The 22,470-nt window shown below is 45.7% G+C and overlaps 1 protein-coding gene across 1 annotated transcript in view; it reads right to left on the bottom strand.

Annotated features, from left to right (window-relative positions):
- LOC115119311 (calcium-activated potassium channel subunit alpha-1a-like) overlaps positions 1-22,470 on the bottom strand; it is a 374,301-nt gene that overhangs the window by 343,878 nt on the left and 7,953 nt on the right. The window lies entirely within an intron of this gene.

Genomic DNA, 22,470 nt, shown 5'->3' with positions numbered 1-22,470 from the left:
ACTTTCCACCTTCTCCACTACTGTCCCATCGATGGGGATAGGGAGCTGCTCCCTCTGCTGTCCACGATCATCTCCTTTGTTTTGTTGACGTTGAGTGTGAGGTTATTATCCTGACACCACACTCCGAGGGCCCTCACCTCTCTGTAGGCCGTCTCGTCATTGTTGGAAATCTAGCCTACCACTGTAGTGTCGTCTGCAAACTTGATGATTGAGTTGGAGGCGTGCATGGCCACTCAGTCATGGGTGAACAGGGAGTACAGGAGAGGGCTGAGAACGCACCCTTGTGGGGCCCCAGTGCTGATGATCAGCGGGGTGGAGATGTTGTTTCCTACCCTCACCACCTGGGGGCAGCCCGTTAGAAAGTCCAGGACCCAGTTGAGACCCAGCTTAATGACGAGTTTGGAGAGTTGAACATCATGGGGTATTGTGTGTAGATTGATGAAGTGGTCTGAAGACTTTCCCAATGGACTGTACACACCAAGGCAGGAGATGGAAGCACAATCATGTATTGATTAACACAATTTGTACAGTAATTTGTCTTTTCCATAGAAGTGTGAACTCTAGCATTTACTTTCAAACTGTTCAATAGACAATCTTGCAGAAGGCAAGGACAGTGATTGGCAGCATGCATTTTTTGTTTAAAGAAGTAACTGCAAAAGATTAAAACTGTCTACCCACACCTCTACAGAAACATGATCAAATGTCTCAAACTGTCATGGCCCAGTTCCTACATCTCCAAATCATACAGCAAAGGAAGGCGTTTTTGATCCCATGAAAAGGTGAATGGAGTTTTCCATACGGGGTTGCAACGCTCACTTACGAGCTCTGATTTAGCAATGGAAACAGTTTGATAAATACCAATAATCTCTACGTACAACAGAAATTTGTGAGCAATTTATGCACAGTTGATAAATGAGGCCCCAGGTTTCAATGCAACCATTTAAGCATTGTTTTCAGAGCCATCGTCTCAGACAGGTAGTGAATTCCCCCAGCATTAGTTACAGATCTACCCTGTCACTGCTACAGAAGCCTGATCGAACTTCACTACCACATGACTCATGACAACAGAATAGCTCATACTGCATGACTTAAACAAAATGACAAAATTGGTATGTAACCTATCCCTGCTTGTATAATAAAACATTAGGAGAAAACAGAAAAGTAATTGTAATGCCAGGGTGTTTCTAAATGACCATATGATGTGTGGTATGACACATCCCTCCCTCAATTTGAGCAGGATAGCAGAGGCCAGGTGGCAATCATGTTTTATGCATCCTACCCAAATCTCTCTCTCTCTCTCTCTCTCTCTCTCTCTCTCTCTCTCTCAGCAGAGGCCCGGTGGCCATAATATTTTATGCATCCTACCCAAACACTGAGATTCAAACAAGTGCTGCTGTTGCTCGAGCGTTGCTAATGGATTGTGCATCGGAGACAGCGGCAGCACTGCGCCTGACTCTTAAACACCCCCTGCTAAGTCCATGGGCCCGACCCCTAATCAATGAACCACAGGTTTTAACAGGCACCCGGAACAGCACTGTGGAGCGTTCAGTATTCAGGTGCATAATATTCACACAGATGACGACCTGATGTGCAAGTTCACAAGAATTGACCTTAGTCCATAGTGAAAGTTCATAGTAGTCTGTGGTTTGTGTGTTTGGGAAAAAAAGGCACAGTACTGTGATTAGTTCAGACATTTCCAAGCCGTTGGGCCACAACAGAGCCACAGATGACGCAATCTCAATTACACTCCACACTGGACAAAAGGAACACCTACGTGAGAATGCTGTTCATTGACTACAGCTCAGCGTTCAACACCATAGTGCCCCCCAACTGTGACCTGGCAATGACTGGAGATCTACAGGAACAGTTAGCATGGCAGATGTTCCTGTTCATCAGACTGGGGAAGTAGATAAATGGCTTTATTGGCAAAATCTCAAACTATCCCTTTAATATGGAGGAAATTACAGTCATTGGAGCTAATTACAGTTTTCTTCTGTATAGAACGTTGTTAAGCGTGCCATCTGTGGCAAATGATTAGATGGAAAAACTGTGTGTCAACTTAAAATGACCAAAACCAGATAGAACCCATTCTATTTTACTGGTTTACAGTTCATAGAACGACTCAGTCAATCAAAATATATTCATTAGGCCCTAATCTATGGATTTCACATGACTGGGCAGGGGCGTAGCCATGTGTGGGCATGAAAGGGCATAGGCCCACCCACTTGGGAATCAGGCCCTCCCACTGGGTAGGCAGGCCCAGCCATCCAGAATGAGTTGTTTCCCACAAAAGGGCTTTATTATTACAGACAGAAGTACTCTTCGGAACACCCCGCTCTTCAGACAATCCAGCAGGTCAAAAAGCCAGACGTGGAAGTCCTGGGCTGGCGTGGTTACACGTGGTCTGTGGTGAAGAAGCCGGACGTGGAGGTCCTGGGCTGGCGTGGTTACACGTGGTCTGTGGTTGAGGCCGGTTGGACGTACTGCCAAATTCTCTAAAATGACGGAGGCAGCATATGGTAGAGAAATTAACACTAAATTCTCTGGCAACAGCTCTGTTGAAGATTCCTGAAGTCAGCATGACAATTGCACACTCCCTCAAAACTTCAGACATCTGTGGAATCGTGTTGTGTGATAAAACAGCACATTTTAGAGTGGCCTTTTATTGTCCCCAGCAGAAAGTGCCCCTGTGTAATGAACATGCTGTTGAATCATCTTCTTGAGATGCCACACCTGTCAGATAGATGGATTATCTTGGCAAAAGAGAAATCCTCACCAACAGGGATGTAAACACATTTCTGCACACATTTAGATAAATAAGCTATTTGTACATATGGAACATTTCTGGGATCTTTTATTTCAGCTCATGAAACATGGGACCAACACTTTACATGTTGCATTTATATTTTTGTTCAGTATACAGTACCAGTCAAAAGTTTGGACACACCTACTCATTCCAGGGTGGTATACAGAATATAGTAATCTTTGGTAAAAGACCCAATTACATATTATGGCAAGAACAGCTCAAAATAAGAAATCATTACTTTAAGACATGATGGTCAGTCAATCTGAAAAATGTCAAGAACTTTGAAAGTTTCTTCAAGTGCAGGCACAAAAATGATCAAGCGCAATGATGAAACGGGCTCTCATCAGGACCGCCACAGGAAAGGAAGACCCAGAGTAGTGCTTTGCGGTCTGAGGCCGAGCAGTTGCCATACCAGGCAGTGATGCAACCAGTCAGAATGCTCTCGATGGTGCAGTTGTAGAACCTTTTGAGGATCTGAGGACCCATGACAAATCTTTTCAGTCTCCTGAAGGGGAATAGGCTTTTGCCCGCTTCACAACTGTCTTGGTGTGCTTGGACCATCTTAGTTTGTTGGTGATTTGGACACCAAGAAGCTTGAAGCCCTCAACCTGCGCAACTGCAGCCCCGTCAATGAGAATGGGGGCGCGCTCTGTCCTCTTTTTTCCCTGTAGTCCACAATCATCTCCTTCTTCTTGATCACGTTAAGGGAGAGGTTTTTGTCCTGGCACCACACGGCCAGGTCTCTGACCTCCTCTTATAGGCTGTCTCGTTGTTGTCGGTGATCAGACCTACCACTGTTGTATCATCGGCAAATTTAATGATGTGTTGGAGTCGTGCCTGGCCGTGCAGTCATGAGTGAACAGTGAGTACAGGAGGGGGCTGAGCACGCACCCCTGAGGGGCCCCTGTGTTGAGGATCATTGTGGCGGATGTGCCCGTCAGGAAGTCCAGGATCCAGTTGCAGAAAGAGGTGTTTAGTCCCAGGGTCCTTAACTTATTGATGAGCTTTGAGGGCACTATGGTGTTGAACGCTGAGCTGTAGTCAATGAATAGCATTCGCATATAGGTGTTCCGTTTGTCCAGGTGGGAAAGGGCAATGTGGAGTGCAATAGAGATTGCATCATTTGTGTATCTATTGTGGCGGTATGCAAATTGGAGTGGGTCTAGCATTTCTGGGATGATGGTGTTGATGTGAGCCATGACTAGCCTTTCAAAGCACTTCATGGCAACAGAAGTGAGCGCTACAGGTCGGTAGTCATTTAGACAGGTTACCTTAGTGTTCTTGGGCACAGGCACTATGGTGGTCTGCTTAAAACGTGTGGGTATTACAGACTCGGACAGGTTGAAAATGTCAGTGAAGACACTTACTAGTTGGTCAGCGCATGCTGGGCGTAAATAATTGTTAAATTAAATCCTGATGAAGGAACACTTTTTTTCAATGTACACATACTGCACTGGCTCAGTGCATCTGGGAAGGTCCCAAACCTGGGAAGGTCCAATCACGTGCGTTATTTAAATCACTTCACGAAACTCAGCCAATCAAAGCGAATGTTTACAATGCATGTTAGGGGACTGAAGTCAGAGAGAGAGACAGCGAGAGAAGCAAAAGCGAGAGGAGAAATTATAGAATGGCGTGGGCAAAAGTCAGGAAAGTCGATACAGAAAATGGACCTTTCAAAAGGAGTGGACAGACAAATATGCCTTTATCCTTCCCGCAGCGAGTGTCAAACCACTCTGGCTGATGTTCAGAGACCGTAGCTCTAATAAAAAGTGCCAACGTGAAGCGCCACTACGACACAAAGCACAGATCTTTTGAGCAAACATATCCACATCAGTCTGAGGTGAGGGCACGCAAAATAAAACTAACTCAAAGCCCAGTATGATCGATCCACCAGAGTCCTCTCCCATGCATTCACTGCCCTACAACGTGCAAACGAGTGTTCACTAAAAAAATTGCTTGGATTTTGGGTCCAAAACACCAAAAGCCATTTACTGAAGGGGGGGGGGGGGTGGACTTCATGAATGCGGTTGCTGAAACTTTACTTGACGGTAACCAAAAATACGAGCTGTGTGAAAAGATCAAGCAAAACCCAATGTCACGTACAACAAGAGCAAGAAAGAGTGAAATACTAACAGAGGATGTTTTAACACAGCGTGACGAAGCTATTCGAAGTGCACCATGCAGAGCGTTAGCTGTTGATGAATCTACTGATGTGAATGATAATGCCCAACTTCTGGTGTGTTAGATTTTACCACACAGAGAAGAAGGAATTCTGTGAAGACCTGTTAGGTGTAACACATACAAGAGGAAAGGACATATACATGGTCATAAAGGAGATGATGAGAAAGAGGGGGATAGATCTAAAACAAGTGGTCTCTATCACCTCAGACAGGGCCCCTGCCATAACAGGAAGAGAGAGGAGCTGTGGCACAGGTGACAACCCTTATCTCACAGCTAACCACTGCATCATTCAGTCGTATGCGGAAGTGATGAATACAATGATGAAACTCAACTTTCTCAGGGCATCTTCATCTCATCAACATCGCCTGCTGAGAAAATTCCTGAAAGTAGTTGAGGCAAATGCAAATGACCTACTGCTGCACAACAACGTAAGATGGCTCAGTAAAGGCAGGGTGTTGGAACGCTTTTAGTCCATTTGAAAGGAAATAACAGCATTCCTTGTACAGCTCAGGAGTCAGAAGGCAACACAGTTTTCAATTTTTTTGCAAGACGAGAGCAAAATGGATATTGTTGCTTTTTTGGCAGACATCACACCTTAATGAGCTCATCGTAATGTTTGGAGGAAAAAGGGGGAGGCTTGCAAGCCAAAGAACACCATCCCAACCGTGCTTTGCTGCAGGAGGGACAGGTGCACTTCACAAAATAAATGGCATCATGAAGGAGGAAAATAATGTGGATATATTGAAGCAACATCTCAAGACATCAGTCAGGAAGTTAAAGCTTGGTCACAAATGGGTCTTCCAAATGGACAATGACCCCAAGCACACTTCCAAAGTTGTGGCAAAATGGCTTAAGGACAACAAAGTCAAGTGGCCGTCACAAAGCCCTGACCTCAATCCTGTAGAACATTTGTGGGCAGAACTGAAAAAGTGTGTGCGAGCAAGGAGGCCTACAAACCTGACTCAGTTACACCAGCTCTGTCAGGAGGAATGGGACAAAATTCACCCAACTTATTGTGGGAAGCTTGTGGAAGTTAAACCATTTAAAGGATTAAATGTCAGGAACTGTGAAAAAATTAATTTAAATGTATTTGGCTAAGTTGTATGTAATCTTCAACTATACATATGTGCATGAGAATGGCACCGACTCCATTCCGGCCAAGGTTCAAATGACTGGCAGGGCAAGCAACAGCCCATTTCTCTCACTAAAGAAGACAGATGGAGAAGTGAAGTGGGAGAGAGTAGGAAAGATTAATATAAACCTGTGGTTTGTTATTTGTTCAAAAATCAAAGCACTTTTTTCAGAAACAGGCACTTATTTTTTGTGAAGATGCAGTCTTGTTTTGCTTGAAATGAGAGCATTTGTGATAGGTCTACTTATATTTACGCTTAAGCCGCATATTTATTTTACCTCATGTTTAATGTGTCTGCATTGAAAATGTGCAATAAATATTGTTGAAATGTAGTACTTTGTTTATTAGCTATACATATACAAGAACTACATATGCCCCCAAATCATAGCGCACGTTAGACATTTTAAATGGTTTGGACCTTTGGGGGGAGACAATGTTAGTCACTGGACATCTTTGAATTCTAATTGTGCACCCCTGGTTTAGCGCTCGAGGTAGTCACTTCATACACGTACTTGAGAGTATGGCTTGACAGTGCACTGTCCTTCTCTCAGTACATATCAAAGCTGCAGGCTAAAGTTAAATCTAGACTTAATCGCTCATCTTTCACCCCAGCTTCCAAACTAACCCTGATTCAGATGACCATCCTACCCATGCTAGATTATGGAGATGTAATTTATAGATTGGCAGGTAAGGGTGTGGTCTCGAGCGGCTAGATGTTCTCTGCCATTCGGTCATCAGATGTGCCACCAATGCTCCTTATAGGACACATCACTGCACGCTATACTCCTCTGTAAACTGGTCAACTCTGTAAACCCGTCGCAAGGCCCACTGGTTGATGCTTATTTATAAAACCTTCTTAAGCCTCACTCCCCCCTATCTGAGATACCTATTACAGCCCTCATCCTCCACATACGACACCCGTTCTGCCATTCACATTCTGTTAAAGGTCCCCAAAGCACACAATGCCTGGGTCGCTCGTCTTTCAGTTCGCTGCAGCTAGCGACTGGAACGAGCTGCAACAAATACTCAAACTAGACAGTTTTATCTCAATCTCTTCATTCGAAAACTCAAATCATGGACACTCTTACTGACAGTTGTGGCTGCTTTGTGTGATGTATTGTTGTTTCTACCTTCTTGCTGTTGTCTGTGGCCAATAATGTGTGTACCATGTTTTGTGCTGCTACCATGTTGTTGTTATGTTGTGGTGCTACCATGCTGAGTTGTCATGTGTTGCTGCCTTCCTATGTTGTTGTCTTACATGGAACCCAAACCGGCTGCGCGCGTGCGCCATCGTGTATAAATGTATTTTGTCCCCCCCCTACACCAAACGCGATCACGACACGCAGGTTAAAATATCAAAACAAAACAATTAACCAATTATATTAATTTGGGGACAGGTCAAAAAGCATTCATCATTAATGGCAATTTAGCTAGCTAGCTTGCTAGCTAATTTTTCCTATTTAGCTAGCTTGCTGTTGCTAGTTAATTTGTCCTGGGATATAAATATTGAGTTATTTTGCCAGAAATGCACAAGGTCCTCTACTCCACCAATTAATCCACACAAAAAAAAAGGTCAACCGGATCATTTCTAGTCATCTCTCCTCCTTCGAGGCCTTTTCTTCTCTGGACTTTATATTGCGATTGGCAACTTTCATAAATTAGGTGCATTACCGCCACTGACCTCGTTCGTTTTTCAGTCACCCTCGTGGGTATAACCAATGAGGAGATGGCACGTGGGTACCTGCTTCTATAAACCAATGAGGAGATGGGAGAGGCAGGACTTGCAGCGCGATCTGCGCCAAAAATAGAACTGACTTCTATTTTAGCCCTTGGCAACGCAGACGCTCATTGGCGCGCGCGAGCAGTGTGGGTGCAATGATTAAATAATATAGATTTCTAAATTTATTTTGGAACACTCACACGACGTGAGCAGTGTAGTCAGCCTGTTAGGTCTCTCTTTATGAAGTGTTGTCTCTCTTGTTGTGATGTGTGTTAAGTTCTGTATTTATAATGTATTTATTATTTATTTTTAATCCCAGGCCCCGTCCCCGCAGGAGGCTTTTTGGTAGGCCGTCGTTGTAAATAAGAATTTGTTCTTAACTGACTTGCCTAGAGGTCAAATAAAACATTTAAATAAACAGACCCGTGGAAATCTGTCCTTTTGTCTGATGAGTTCCAACCGCTTTGTTTTTGTGAGAACCAGAGTAGGGTCCCTGGGCATCTCTGCAGGTTCTCAGTATTCCATCTAGAACATCCCTGTAGGTTCTCAGTGTTAAATAACATCCCAGGATGAAGGTTCCACATAAAGGGTACTAAAGGGCTACAATCTATAGAATCTATATAGTTCTGAGTGTGAGAGAATGAGCATACTCCCAGGCAGTCCACTCTCTCAGCCATGCCTTATGTCATCCCATCTATAGAGCAGTGAACAACTAAGCAGGCCTGGCCTGCAGAAGAAGACATTCTATTAAGTGGTATTGGGAGAATTAAAGACATCTTTCTAATAGGCCGCTATTAGAGAGATGATTTAGCTTTCATGATTACAGCCTTAATGGATAGGCTCATTATGAGCAATGATAGAAACAAGCAACATTGGTTGCATCGTTAATGAATTATCTTTGGAAAACACACTTGAACTTAATGCTGTACGTGGTGTGCTCCCAAAAGGAATGCTGTACGTGGTGTGCTCCCAAAAGGAATGCTGTACGTGGTGTGCTCCCTAAAGGAATGCTGCACGTGGTGTGCTCCCTAAAGGAATGCTGTACGTGGTGTGCTCCCTAAAGGAATGCTGCACGTGGTGTGCTCCCTAAAGGAATGCTGTACGTGGTGTGCTCCCTAAATGAATGCTGTACGTGGTGTGCTCCCTAAAGGAATGCTGTACGTGGTGTGCTCCCTAAAGGAATGCTGTACGTGGTGTGCTCCCTAAAGGAATGCTGTACGTGGTGTGCTCCCTAAAGGAATGCTGTACGTGGTGTGCTACCTAAAGGAATGCTGTACGTGGTGTGCTCCCTAAAGGAATGCTGTACGTGGTGTGCTACCTAAAGGAATGCTGTACGTGGTGTGCTACCTAAAGGAATGCTGTACGTGGTGTGCTACCTAAAGGAATGCTGTACGTGGTGTGCTACCTAAAGGAATGCTGTACGTGGTGTGCTACCTAAAGGAATGCTGTGGTGTGCTACCTAAAGGAATGCTGTACGTGGTGTGCTACCTAAAGGAATGCTGTACGTGGTTTGCTACCTAAAGGAATGCTGAACGTGGTTTGCTACCCTAAAGGAATGCTGTAACGTGGTGTGCTCCCTAAAGGAATGCTGTACGTGGTGTGCTCCCTAAAGGAATGCTGTACGTGGTGTGCTCCCTAAAGGAATGCTGTACGTGGTGTGCTCCCTAAAGGAATGCTGTACGTGGTGTGCTCCCTAAAGGAATGCTGTAAAAGGAATGCTGCACGTGGTGTGCTCCCTAAAGGAATGCTGTACGTGGTGTGCTCCCTAAAGGAATGCTGTACGTGGTGTGCTCCCTAAAGGAATGCTGTACGTGGTGTGCTCCCTAAAGGAATGCTGTACGTGGTGTGCTCTCTAAAGGAATGCTGTACGTGGTGTGCTCCCTAAAGGAATGCTGTACGTGGTGTGCTACCTAAAGGAATGCTGTACGTGGTGTGCTCTCTAAAGGAATGCTGTACGTGGTGTGCTACCTAAAGGAATGCTGTACGTGGTGTGCTACCTAAAGGAATGCTGTACGTGGTGTGCTACCTAAAGGAATGCTGTACGTGGTGTGCTACCTAAAGGAATGCTGTACGTGGTGTGCTACCTAAAGGAATGCTGTACGTGGTGTGCTACCTAAAGGAATGCTGTACGTGGTGTGCTACCTAAAGGAATGCTGTACGTGGTTTGCTCCCTAAAGGAATGCTGAACGTGGTTTGCTACCTAAAGGAATGCTGTACGTGGTGTGCTCCCTAAAGGAATGCTGTACGTGGTGTGCTCCCTAAAGGAATGCTGTACGTGGTGTGCTCCCTAAAGGAATGCTGTACGTGGTGTGCTCCCTAAAGGAATGCTGTACGTGGTGTGCTCCCTAAAGGAATGCTGTACGTGGTGTGCTCCCTAAAGGAATGCTGTACGTGGTGTGCTCCCTAAAGGAATGCTGTACGTGGTGTGCTCCCTAAAGGAATGCTGTACGTGGTGTGCTCCCTAAAGGAATGCTGTACGTGGTGTGCTCCCTAAAGGAATGCTGTACGTGGTGTGCTACCTAAAGGAATGCTGTACGTGGTGTGCTCCCTAAAGGAATGCTGTACGTGGTGTGCTACCTAAAGGAAGGCTGTACGTGGTGTGCTCCCTAAAGGAATGCTGTACGTGGTGTGCTCCCTAAAGGAATGCTGTACGTGGTGTGCTCCCTAAAGGAATGCTGTACGTGGTGTGCTCCCTAAAGGAATGCTGTACGTGGTGTGCTACCTAAAGGAATGCTGTACGTGGTGTGCTCCCTAAAGGAATGCTGTACGTGGTGTGCTACCTAAAGGAAGGCTGTACGTGGTGTGCTACCTAAAGGAATGCTGTACGTGGTGTGCTCCCTAAAGGAATGCTGTACGTGGTGTGCTACCTAAAGGAATGCTGTACGTGGTGTGCTACCTAAAGGAATGCTGTACGTGGTGTGCTACCTAAAGGAATGCTGTACGTGGTGTGCTACCTAAAGGAATGCTGTACGTGGTGTGCTACCTAAAGGAATGCTACGTAAAGGAATGATTCAGCATGTCAGAGCTCACACCAACCACCTTGTGAGAGATCAAGTACTGTGGAGAAAAATCCTGCATTGAAGATATGCTTTTCAAATCTAGAATGTACTTCAAAATGGCTGCCAATCCCCAGTTGGCCTCAGAACAGTTCATTATCCATCAGATTAAGATGAAGCTTTATTCACCCAAAGGGTTCCCATAGGGGGCAGGCAGGAAACTTAATAGCGTTGAAGCCATCGATCCGATTAATGCTTTGTCTTCTCTCAGTAGGCCGGAGCTGTTACGAAATAACACGGCTCTGATTTATCATCCATCTTTAATGAGTTCTGAGCAGTGAACCCGGTGCTAAGTGATCAGGATCATACACGCCGTCTACACATGGCCCTCAATACAATACAGTTCATGTTACAAAGCCCCTCGACTCTCATATTGCTCTTCCTCGTTTCACTCAGGTCTAGACACATCGTTTCAGCAAAGTGTCTGCAAGCTGGGCGGGCCACACCTAAGCAGGCAGGTGAAGGAGCAACTGTTGGACCTCCTGGAATATCACTTCTCTCCGGCACCTAACAACTTTAATTGACAGCTGGTGTGTGGGCTCTGTGTAGCCACTTTGGAGAAGGTCAGAAGAAGTCAAGGAGGTAAAAAAACTATCTGTGCGGTGCGACTGTGCAGCGGTTAGCATCTACACCACCCTAGCAGACTGTCTGTCACCTGAGCACCCGCATAAACACTCCATCTCATCAGGCTAACAACACTTAGCTAACAGCAATCAGCTGGCTGGCTGCCAAACAAGCTATAAGCGTATTAGCATGCTGGTCGCACTAGCAGCTAGCATTTCTGCCTTGCCATGAGGCTAACAATTAGCGAGTTAGCTGTTAGCATGTCGATGGGAGGCTAACGGAGTTTTTACATGACAGCCCATATGATAATTTGTATGAGGGTTACATGGAGAAACTGTCCATTCTCATTCCTCTCAAAAAATGTAATTATAAATGTTGTCCAACATCATTATTTGGAAACAGCACATTGATGATATTTTTTCAATGGAAGAGTGATGTTGAACAGCGCCAGCAGTTCCATGCTTTTCTTAACTCTTGTTCTGAGCACCCCAGATTCACTATGCAATCTGACATTGATGAATAAATGATTGCATTGGAGCAACTAGAGAGTGAAGCTTTTCCTTTTCTTTCTACATGACAGCCCAGCCTGCATGTTTGCCCTCTGGGTCTAGCTAGATACCCAACAGAGCCCTGTTGTCGTCACACAGCTAGTCTGATATCTGAGCAAACAGAGCCGAGGTGGCACCACTGAGATTCCTGAAGGTCACAGTCATGTCCTCTACACTGCCTGCCTCCCTCCCTCCTTCCCACCACCAATCCCTCACGCTTTCTCTTTCTTCCTTCCTTCCTTCCTTTTTCTCTCTCCCGCCCTCTTTCACTCTCTTTCTCTGCATCACTGCACACAGCTCAAAGTACCAATTATGACGTTAAGCTCATTTTGATTTCTGCAGATCACTGGTTTGCTACCTTCCCTTCCTGGCTGTTAGGGGGTTGAGAATGGGGGAGGGAATGGGGAGACTGGGGGGCGCAGTGTGAGAGGATGATGGCTGGCTATGGCTTAGTAATAATAAGCAGCAGCACCAGAAGAGAGCAGCAGGATATTGCTTTGCGTGTCCCAGCAGTGTCCGGTCACTGTGTTCCCGTGTGATAGCGGAGAGAACAGACAGGACATTTCCATAGGCACATTGTTCCAACGAGACCAAACTGGCACTCAGGATGGCATTGTGCATAATATGTCTGTCTCAGCTAGTCAACTTGCATTCAGGGTTGATCTGTGCTGGCAGAATAGAGGAGCTTTTATTTAACAGTACACAAATATGCACACACACACAAACTAAGACTCACTCAAACAAACAGAACAATTAGCAGGAGATGCTGAAAATGGGTCTCATAGCCTATATCCTGACAGACCATGCAGAGTCCATCTTTCCCCCTGTGATATTTAGAATGAGGCACTCTAGACAGTATCAGTAACCGACAATGGCGCTGCTATTGTGGCGAACACTGACAATACCAAACCTATAAAAGCGCATTCCACTGAAATGACCTCAAATCTCCATACACAGACATGCTTTCAGCTGTCTCCCCCAACAGTGGAGTGTCTACTTATAGGACACACCCCTTCCTCACATTGATGGTCTTGGCCAAGGAGAAATGCTCACTAACAGGGATTTAAACAAATTTGTCACATTTTTTTGAGAAATACACTTTTGTATAGAACATTTCGGTGAGCTTTTATTTCAGCTCATGAAACATGGTACCAATACTTCATATTGTGTTAATATTTTAATTCAGTGGAAAATTTGCACGAATTGCGGTAGACAGGGGAAAAGGTGGCTCCGGTAATATGGGGCATAATTTTGTTTTGGGCTAGAGGCGCAAGCATGACTGTCACTGTGCTCTATTCTTCCTCTATGGCAGTGACAGGGAAGCCTAGTCAAAGTGGCCTGTGCTCTTGGTTCTAACAGGCAAAATTAATAATGTATCCACTTCACTCATGCTGTGAACCGCTCCAATAATTAGATGGTTGACAGGGGATATGATGGGGATATGATGGGGGATGTGATGGGGGATATGATGGGGGACGTGATGGGGATATGATGATATGATGATATGATGGGGGATGTGATGGGGGACGTGATGGGGATGTGATGAGGGACGTGATGGGGGACGTGATGGGGATGTGATGAGGGATGTGATGGGGGACGTGATGGGGGATGTGATGGGGGACGTGATGGGGGATGTGATGGGGATATGATGATATGATGATGTGATTGGGGATATGATGGGGGATGTGATGGGGGATGTGATGGGGATATGACGGGGATATGACGGGGATGTGACAGGGGATATGACGGGGATGTGACGGGGATGTGATGAGGATATGACGGGGATGTGACGGGATGTGATGAGGATATGACGGGGATGTGACAGGGGATGTGACGGGGATGTGATGGGGAATGTGACGGGGGATATGATGGGGATGTGATGAGGATATGACGGGGATATGATGGAGATATGACGGGGGATATGATGGGGATATGACGGGGATATGATGGGGATATGACGGGGATGTGACGGGGGATATGATGGGGATGTGACGGGGGATATGACGGGGGATATGATGGGGATATGACGGGGATGTGACGGGGGATATGACGGGGATGTGATGGGGATGTGACGGGGGATATGATGGGGGATATGACGGGGATATGACGGGGATATGATGGGGATGTGATGAGGATATGACGGGGATGTGGACGGGGGGATGTGATGGGGATATGACGGGGATGTGATGGGGATATGACGGGGATATGATGGGGATGTGATGAGGATATGACGGGGGATGTGACGGGGATGTGACGGGGGATATGATGGGGATATGACGGGGGGATGTGATGGGGATATGACGGGGATGTGACGGGGGATATGATGGGGATATGACGGGGATGTGACGGGGATATGACGGGGGATGTGACGGGGATATGATGGGGATGTGACGGGGATGTGACGGGGATATGATGGGGGATGTGACGGGGGATATGATGGGGATATGACGGGGATGTGACGGGGATATGATGGGGATATGACGGGGATGTGATGAGGATATGATGGGGATATGACGGGGATATGATGGGGAATGTGACGGGGGATATGATGGGGATATGACGGGGGATATGACGGGGGATGTGACGGGGGATATGATGGGGATGTGACGGGGGATATGACGGGGGATGTGACGGGGGATATGATGGGGATATGATGGGGGATGAGGCTGGCTGATCACAGCTGTCACACGTGATACTGGATGAAGCACTCGTTCTGACATGACATATCTGACATGACGCTCTGTACTCTGATACTCTCTTTGAAGGCGTAGGGGTGCATTCTGTGCACTGTCATTGAAACTTATTTGTCAGATCAAAACGATGAATATCATGAAAAACAGCTGCATATCCCCTACCAGCCGCCATCGGCTTCTCTCCGTCCGCTCTTTCTGCACATCTCCATCAGTTTTTATCAATTTAGCTGTGATAGCGAGCAGGGGTGGCTTATTGGAGCAGCCCGCAGCGTGAGTGAAGTGGATACACTATCTTTTGATTTCGCCTGCATGCTGACTGGCTGCGTCACCGCTTGGTATGGCAACTGCACCGCCCCGATCGCAAGGCGCTACTGAGGATGGTGCGGATGGTCCAATACATCACTGGGGCCGAGCTCCCTTCCCTGTCAGAGGAAGGCCCTAAAAATTATCAAAGACTCCAGCCACCCTAATCATAAACTGTTTTCTCTGATACCGCACAGCAAGCGCTTTGGGACCACAGGGTACCTGAACAGCTTCTACCCCTGTTGTGGAAAAATCATTGTTTATTTTCAGCACGCTGGATGGGTTCCAACCAACTCAATGCACCATAGTACACGTCAATCAGGAGCTCTCCCTGGGCAGACCATGCAGTTGTCTTATATACGGCTACACAGACAAGTTATATTTGCATGATTTAGCATAATTAATAAATCATTACCGTTTTGTTTCCTACATGTGAGCGACCAATACTGTTCCATAACATGTGACAGTCCAACACCTCACAAGGCATCTCCTTTCTAAGCTGAGACCTTAAACTGAGATATCTTTAGTTTGTTCTCAAAACAAGGTCTGGGCGTATTGCCAAATTGCAGCTACTGATAAGAGGATTTGTTCAGTGAACCACTTGCATAAACACAGAAATTGGTTTACAGAACAGCACATGAATATAACATAGAAATGAGTTATAAGAAAACATAAAATTCCCATTACAACCCCAAGCCATAATACTGCTGAACAGTTCATCAAATGGCAACCCGGACTATTATGACTTTATGCACAATCACTGGACTCTACCCAGACACACGTGCGCACACAAAAAACACACACACGCATATTGACACCACACACATACACAAAATATCACACTTGTCACATACGCTGCTGCTACTCTGTTCATTATCTATCCTGATTGCCATGTCACTTTCACCCCTATCTACAGTGCATTCAGAAAGTATTCAGACCCCTTGACTTTTACCACATTTTGTTATGTTACAGCATTATTCTAAAATCATTTAAACACATTTTTGTCTTCCTCAATCTACACAAAATACCCCATAATGACAAAGCAAAAACAGGTTCAGAAACAGAAATACCTTATTTAGACCCTTTGGTGAGACTCGAAATTGAGCTCAGGTGCATCCTGTTTCCATTGATCATCCTTGATCATCCTGGAGCTCTGTCAGAGTGACCATCGGGTTCTTGTTCACCTCCCTGACCAAGGCCCTTCTCCCCCGATTGCTCAGTTTGGCCGGGTGGCCAGCTCTAGGAAGAGTCTTGATGGTCCCAAACTTCTTCCATTCTAGAATGATGGAGGCCACTGTGTTCTTGGGAACCTTCAGTGCTGCAGACATTTGTTTGGTACCCTTCCCCAGATCTGTGCCTCGACACAATGCTGTCTCGGAGCTCTACGGACAATTCCTTCGACCTCATGACTTGATTGGAGCCCACCTGTGGTAAATTCAATTGATTGGACATGATTTGGAAAGCCACACACCTGTCTATATAAGGTCCCACAGTTGACAGTGCATGTCAGAGAAAAAACCAAGCCACGAGGTCGAAGGAATTGTCCGTAGAGCTCCGAGACAGGATTGTGTCGAATTCAGTGGCATTATTTTATCATATTTTATAGTATGAAGAATACAATTGAACAAAGCTGAATAAAATAGAAAGGATATTTTCTCCAAACGATTAGAGGGAGTGGCTATTCTGTGTTGAGCGGTTAACAAAAAAAATAGTTACTCCTATATGCTTAATTTAGAGTTATTAAAGTAACTTTAGATGTTATCCAAATGTTGGGCTATATGTTTAGATTTTGAATACATTGTAAAGATACATGATGCAACTCTAATGATGATTTTATAAAAGTTCATTGAAAGACCTGAGCTCTGCTTTGTTTTTTCACAGACTGTACACACTTCATCAGTCTTTCATACACAATTTGAGAAGCACTTGATAATGCCTAAAATGTCCTGCAGGCATCCCCTTTGTGTGGCCATAGTGCACCCTAAACCAAATCCATGCCCTTTGTGTGGCCATAGTGCACCATAAACCAAATCCATGCCCTTTGTGTGGCCATAGTGCACCCTAAACAAAATCCATGCCCTTTGTGTGGCCATAGTTCACCCTAAACAAAATCCATGCCCTTTGTGTGGCCATAGTGCACCCTAAACAAAATCCATGCCCTTTGTGTGGCCATAGTGCACCATAAACAAAATCCATGCCCTTTGTGTGGCCATAGTGCACCCTAAACAAAATCCATGCCCTTTGTGTGGCCATAGTGCACCCTAAACAAAATCCATGCCCTTTGTGTGGCCATAGTGCACCCTAAAACAATCCATGCCCTTTGTGTGGCCATAGTGCACCCTAAAACAATCCATGCCCTTTGTGTGGCCATAGTGCACCCTAAAACAATCCATGCCCTTTGTGTGGCCATAGTGCACCCTAAACAAAATCCATGCCCTTTGTGTGACCATAGTGCACCCTAAACAAAATCCATGCCCTTTGTGTGGCCATAGTGCACCCTAAACAAAATCCATGCCCTTTGTGTGGCCATAGTGCACCCTAAACAAAATCCATGCCCTTTGTGTGGCCATAGTGCACCCTAAACCAAATCCATGCCCTTTGTGTGGCCATAGTGCACCATAAACCAAATCCATGCCCTTTGTGTGGCCATAGTGCACCCTAAACAAAATCCATGCCCTTTGTGTGGCCATAGTGCACCCTAAACAAAATCCATGCCCTTTGTGTGGCCATAGTGCACCCTAAACAAAATCCATGCCCTTTGTGTGGCCATAGTGCACCATAAACAAAATCCATGCCCTTTGTGTGGCCATAGTGCACCCTAAACAAAATCCATGCCCTTTGTGTGGCCATAGTGCACCCTAAACAAAATCCATGCCCTTTGTGTGGCCATAGTGCACCCTAAAACAATCCATGCCCTTTGTGTGGCCATAGTGCACCCTAAAACAATCCATGCCCTTTGTGTGGCCATAGTGCACCCTAAAACAATCCATGCCCTTTGTGTGGCCATAGTGCACCCTAAACAAAATCCATGCCCTTTGTGTGACCATAGTGCACCCTAAACAAAATCCATGCCCTTTGTGTGGCCATAGTGCACCCTAAACAAAATCCATGCCCTTTGTGTGGCCATAGTGCACCCTAAACAAAATCCATGCCCTTTGTGTGGCCATAGTGCACCCTAAACAAAATCCATGCCCTTTGTGTGGCCATAGTGCACCATAAACAAAATCCATGCCCTTTGTGTGGCCATAGTGCACCCTAAACAAAATCCATGCCCTTTGTGTGGCCATAGTGCACCCTAAACAAAATCCATGCCCTTTGTGTGGCCATAGTGCACCCTAAAACAATCCATGCCCTTTGTGTGGCCATAGTGCACCCTAAAACAATCCATGCCCTTTGTGTGGCCATAGTGCACCCTAAAACAATCCATGCCCTTTGTGTGGCCATAGTGCACACTAAAACAATCCATGCCCTTTGTGTGGCCATAGTGCACCCTAAACAAAATCCATGCCCTTTGTGTGACCATAGTGCACCCTAAACAAAATCCATGCCCTTTGTGTGGCCATAGTGCACCCTAAAACAATCCATGCCCTTTGTGTGGCCATAGTGCACACTAAAACAATCCATGCCCTTTGTGTGGCCATAGTGCACACTAAAACAATCCGTGCCCTTTGTGTGGCCATAGTGCACCCTAAAACAATCCATGCCCTTTGTGTGGCCATAGTGCACCCTAAACAAAATCCATGCCCTTTGTGTGGCCATAGTGCACCCTAAACAAAATCCATGCCCTTTGTGTGGCCATAGTGCACCCTAAAACAATCCATGCCATTTGTGTGGCCATAGTGCACCCTAAAACAATCCATGCCATTTGTGTGGCCATAGTGCACCCTAAACAAAATCCATGCCCTTTGCTGCCCTCCACCCTAAATGCTGCCAGCTCCAAAGCATCTCACTCACATTTACATTTAAGTCATTTAGCAGACGCTCTTATCCAGAGCGACTTACAAATTGGTGCATTCACCTTATGACATCCAGTGGAACAGTAGTGCATCTAAATCTTTAAAGGGGGGGGGGGGTGAGAGGGATTACTTTATCCTATCCTAGGTATTCCTTAAAGAGGTGGGGTTTCAGGTGTCTCCGGAAGGTGGTGATTGACTCCGCTGTCCTGGCGTCGTGAGGGAGTTTGTTCCACCATTGGGGGGCCAGAGCAGCGAACAGTTTTGACTGGGCTGAGCGGGAACTGTACTTCCTCAGTGGTAGGGAGGCGAGCAGGCCAGAGGTGGATGAACGCAGTGCCCTTGTTTGGGTGTAGGGCCTGATCAGAGCCTGGAGGTACTGAGGTGCCGTTCCCCTCACACGGCAAGCACCATGGTCTTGTAGCGGATGCGAGCTTCAACTGGAAGCCAGTGGAGAGAACGGCTCTCCATCAAGAAAATGGGTTTCTCAGACACATCGCAACTGCGCGCATCCTTATCCAATTCCAAGGTGCATAATAAAAACATTGGGATAACTGTCTATATTTACTTTGTCAGCCAACAAGATGAGTAGGCCTAATGAAGAGCAAAAGCATTAGCTTCGGTCAATCTACTGTCCCCATAGTACAAAAGTTGACCTATTCTATTCTGAGCGAGAAATAAATATTCCAAACAGATCCAAAATCACTACAACCACTAGCATCAAAAAACAATTGCGCAGTGTGGCTGCCGCAACAGATCAGAACGTTTAGCTTAAAATGTTGATGAACTATTAGGCTTTTTCTTCACATTATAAGCGCAGCAATGTGCTCACGGCAGGAGGATATAAGCACGAATGTTCTAGCGTAAAACACCATTATCAAAAGGTCTGTCTCATATATATATATATACATACACACCTGTTATGTTCTACAACCCTTGTTAAAATTGAGTACATTACTCAGCTCTACAAGTTATTTGGCCACTTTAGTTGTGATACAAACATGATGATGTTTGATTCAAAATATTTAGAAAAATATGACATTTTTAAAATTTGAGTTTGTGTAAGTTTTGCAAACTGTCCACATTAGCAAAATTAGTGCTATATAAAATAATTTAAAATGGCAAAATAATTCAACATTGGATGATGGTAGACAGTACCCACTCAAACTATTGCAACAGTTATATCTAGTTCTCACTAATTTAACCATTTTGATATAATTTCTCTCAAAAACACAAGCTCCTTACTCCTACACTCCTTTGTCAGCAGCACATTTTGGCCATGGTTACTTTCAAGTACTTATTTTAAAAGCACCAGGTACCACATTGGGACTGTACTGAATTTTTTTATTTTTTTACCTTTATTTTACTAGGCAAGTCAGTTAAGAACAAATTCTTATTTTCAATGACGGCCTGGGAACAGTGGGTTAACTGCCTGTTCAGGGACAGAATGACAGATGTGTACCTTGTCAGCTCGGGGATTTGAACTTGCAACCTTTCGGTTACTAGTCCAACACTCTAACCACTAGGCTACCCTGCCGCCCCAATGAGGTTCTCTTTTCAATCAAATCCAAAAGAATTACAGGACGAAGTAATATATTTTATGCAATTAGGCTAATTGTTTTCTTAAACACAGTGGAGTATGAAATAAAGTGAAACCAGAAGATCATACACACTTTCTGCTTGCTTATATTTGTCTGAACCATACAGGCTCTATAACCAGCCACACAGGATAGATAGAGGGGCATGTTATTCCCAGGACATCAGAGCAGGATAGAGGGGCATGTTATTCCCAGGACATCAGAGCAGGAGAGAGGGGCATGTTATTCCCAGTACATCAGAGCAGGATAGAGGGGCATGTTATCCCCAGGACATCAGAGCAGGATAGAGGGGCATGTTATTCCCAGGACATCAGAGCAGGATAGAGGGGCATGTTATTCCCAGTACATCAGAGCAGGATAGAGGGGCATGTTATTCCCAGGACATCAGAGCAGGATAGAGGGGCATGTTATTCCCAGGACATCAGAGCAGGATAGAGGGGCATGTTATTCCCAGGACATCAGAGCAGGATAGAGGGGCATGTTATTCCCAGGACATCAGAGCAGGATAGAGGGGCATGTTATTCCCAGGACATCAGAGCAGGATAGAGGGGCATGTTATTCCCAGGACATCAGAGCAGGATAGAGGGGCATGTTATTCCCAGTACATCAGAGCAGGAGAGAGGGGCATGTTATTCCCAGTACATCAGAGCAGGAGAGAGGGGCATGTTATTCCCAGTACATCAGAGCAGGATAGAGGGGCATGTTATTCCCAGTAAATCAGAGCAGGAGAGAAGGGCATGTTATTCCCAGTACATCAGAGCAGGATAGAGGGGCATGTTATTCCCAGGACATCAGAGCAGGATAGAGGGGCATGTTATTCCCAGGACATCAGAGCAGGATAGAGGGGCATGTTATTCCCAGGACATCAGAGCAGGATAGAGGGGCATGTTATTCCCAGGACATCAGAGCAGGATAGAGGGGCATGTTATTCCCAGGACATCAGAGCAGGATAGAGGGGCATGTTATTCCCAGGACATCAGAGCAGGAGAGAGGGGCATGTTATTCCCAGGACATCAGAGCAGGAGAGAGGGGCATGTTATTCGCAGGACATCAGAGCAGGAGAGAGGGGCATGTTATTCCCAGGACATCAGAGCAGGAGAGAGGGGCATGTTATTCCCAGGACATCAGAGCAGGAGAGAGGGGCATGTTATTCCCAGGACATCAGAGCAGGAGAGAGGGGCATGTTATTCCCAGGACATCAGAGCAGGATAGAGGGGCATGTTATTCCCAGGACATCAGAGCAGGAGAGAGGGGCATGTTATTCCCAGGACATCAGAGCAGGATAGAGGGGCATGTTATTCCCAGGACATCAGAGCAGGAGAGAGGGGCATGTTATTCCCAGGACATCAGAGCAGGATAGAGGGGCATGTTATTCCCAGGACATCAGAGCAGGAGAGAGGGGCATGTTATTCCCAGGACATCAGAGCAGGAGAGAGGGGCATGTTATTCCCAGGACATCAGAGCAGGACAGAGGGGCATGTTATTCCCAGGACATCAGAGCAGGACAGAGGGGCATGTGTGTCAGTGAGTAGAAACTTATCACGCCCTGGTTGGACGGCTGGGAGGCACGCTGCCGACTCCATTCCAGTATCAACAACACATGACACAACGCATCGAAGTCAACCACTGACAGCCTACTGTAGCAGCCAGGCCATAGGGAGGGACAACACATACAGTAGGCTACAGTGGACAGCAAAAGGTCAGGAAATTGTCCAGTGCTCATTCACAGTTCAGATGAATGGACCACTGCACATTTTGAAAAGGCATGTGATATTTATTATTACCTTTTTAAAGTTATTTCTCAATTTTATTTCTCACTGCATTTATTGGTAAGGGTCGGGTGCATTTTCTATGCTTCCCTTTTGTTTTTCTTCAAAAACTGCTGAATACACAATATTTTTGGTTAAGGAAAATAT

This window comes from Oncorhynchus nerka, linkage group LG10, assembly GCF_034236695.1.
Source record: "Oncorhynchus nerka isolate Pitt River linkage group LG10, Oner_Uvic_2.0, whole genome shotgun sequence".
Classification (NCBI taxonomy): Eukaryota; Metazoa; Chordata; class Actinopteri; order Salmoniformes; family Salmonidae; genus Oncorhynchus; species Oncorhynchus nerka.
The sequence above is the reverse complement of the archived record's forward strand: the minus strand, read 5'-3'. Positions and strand labels throughout refer to the sequence as shown.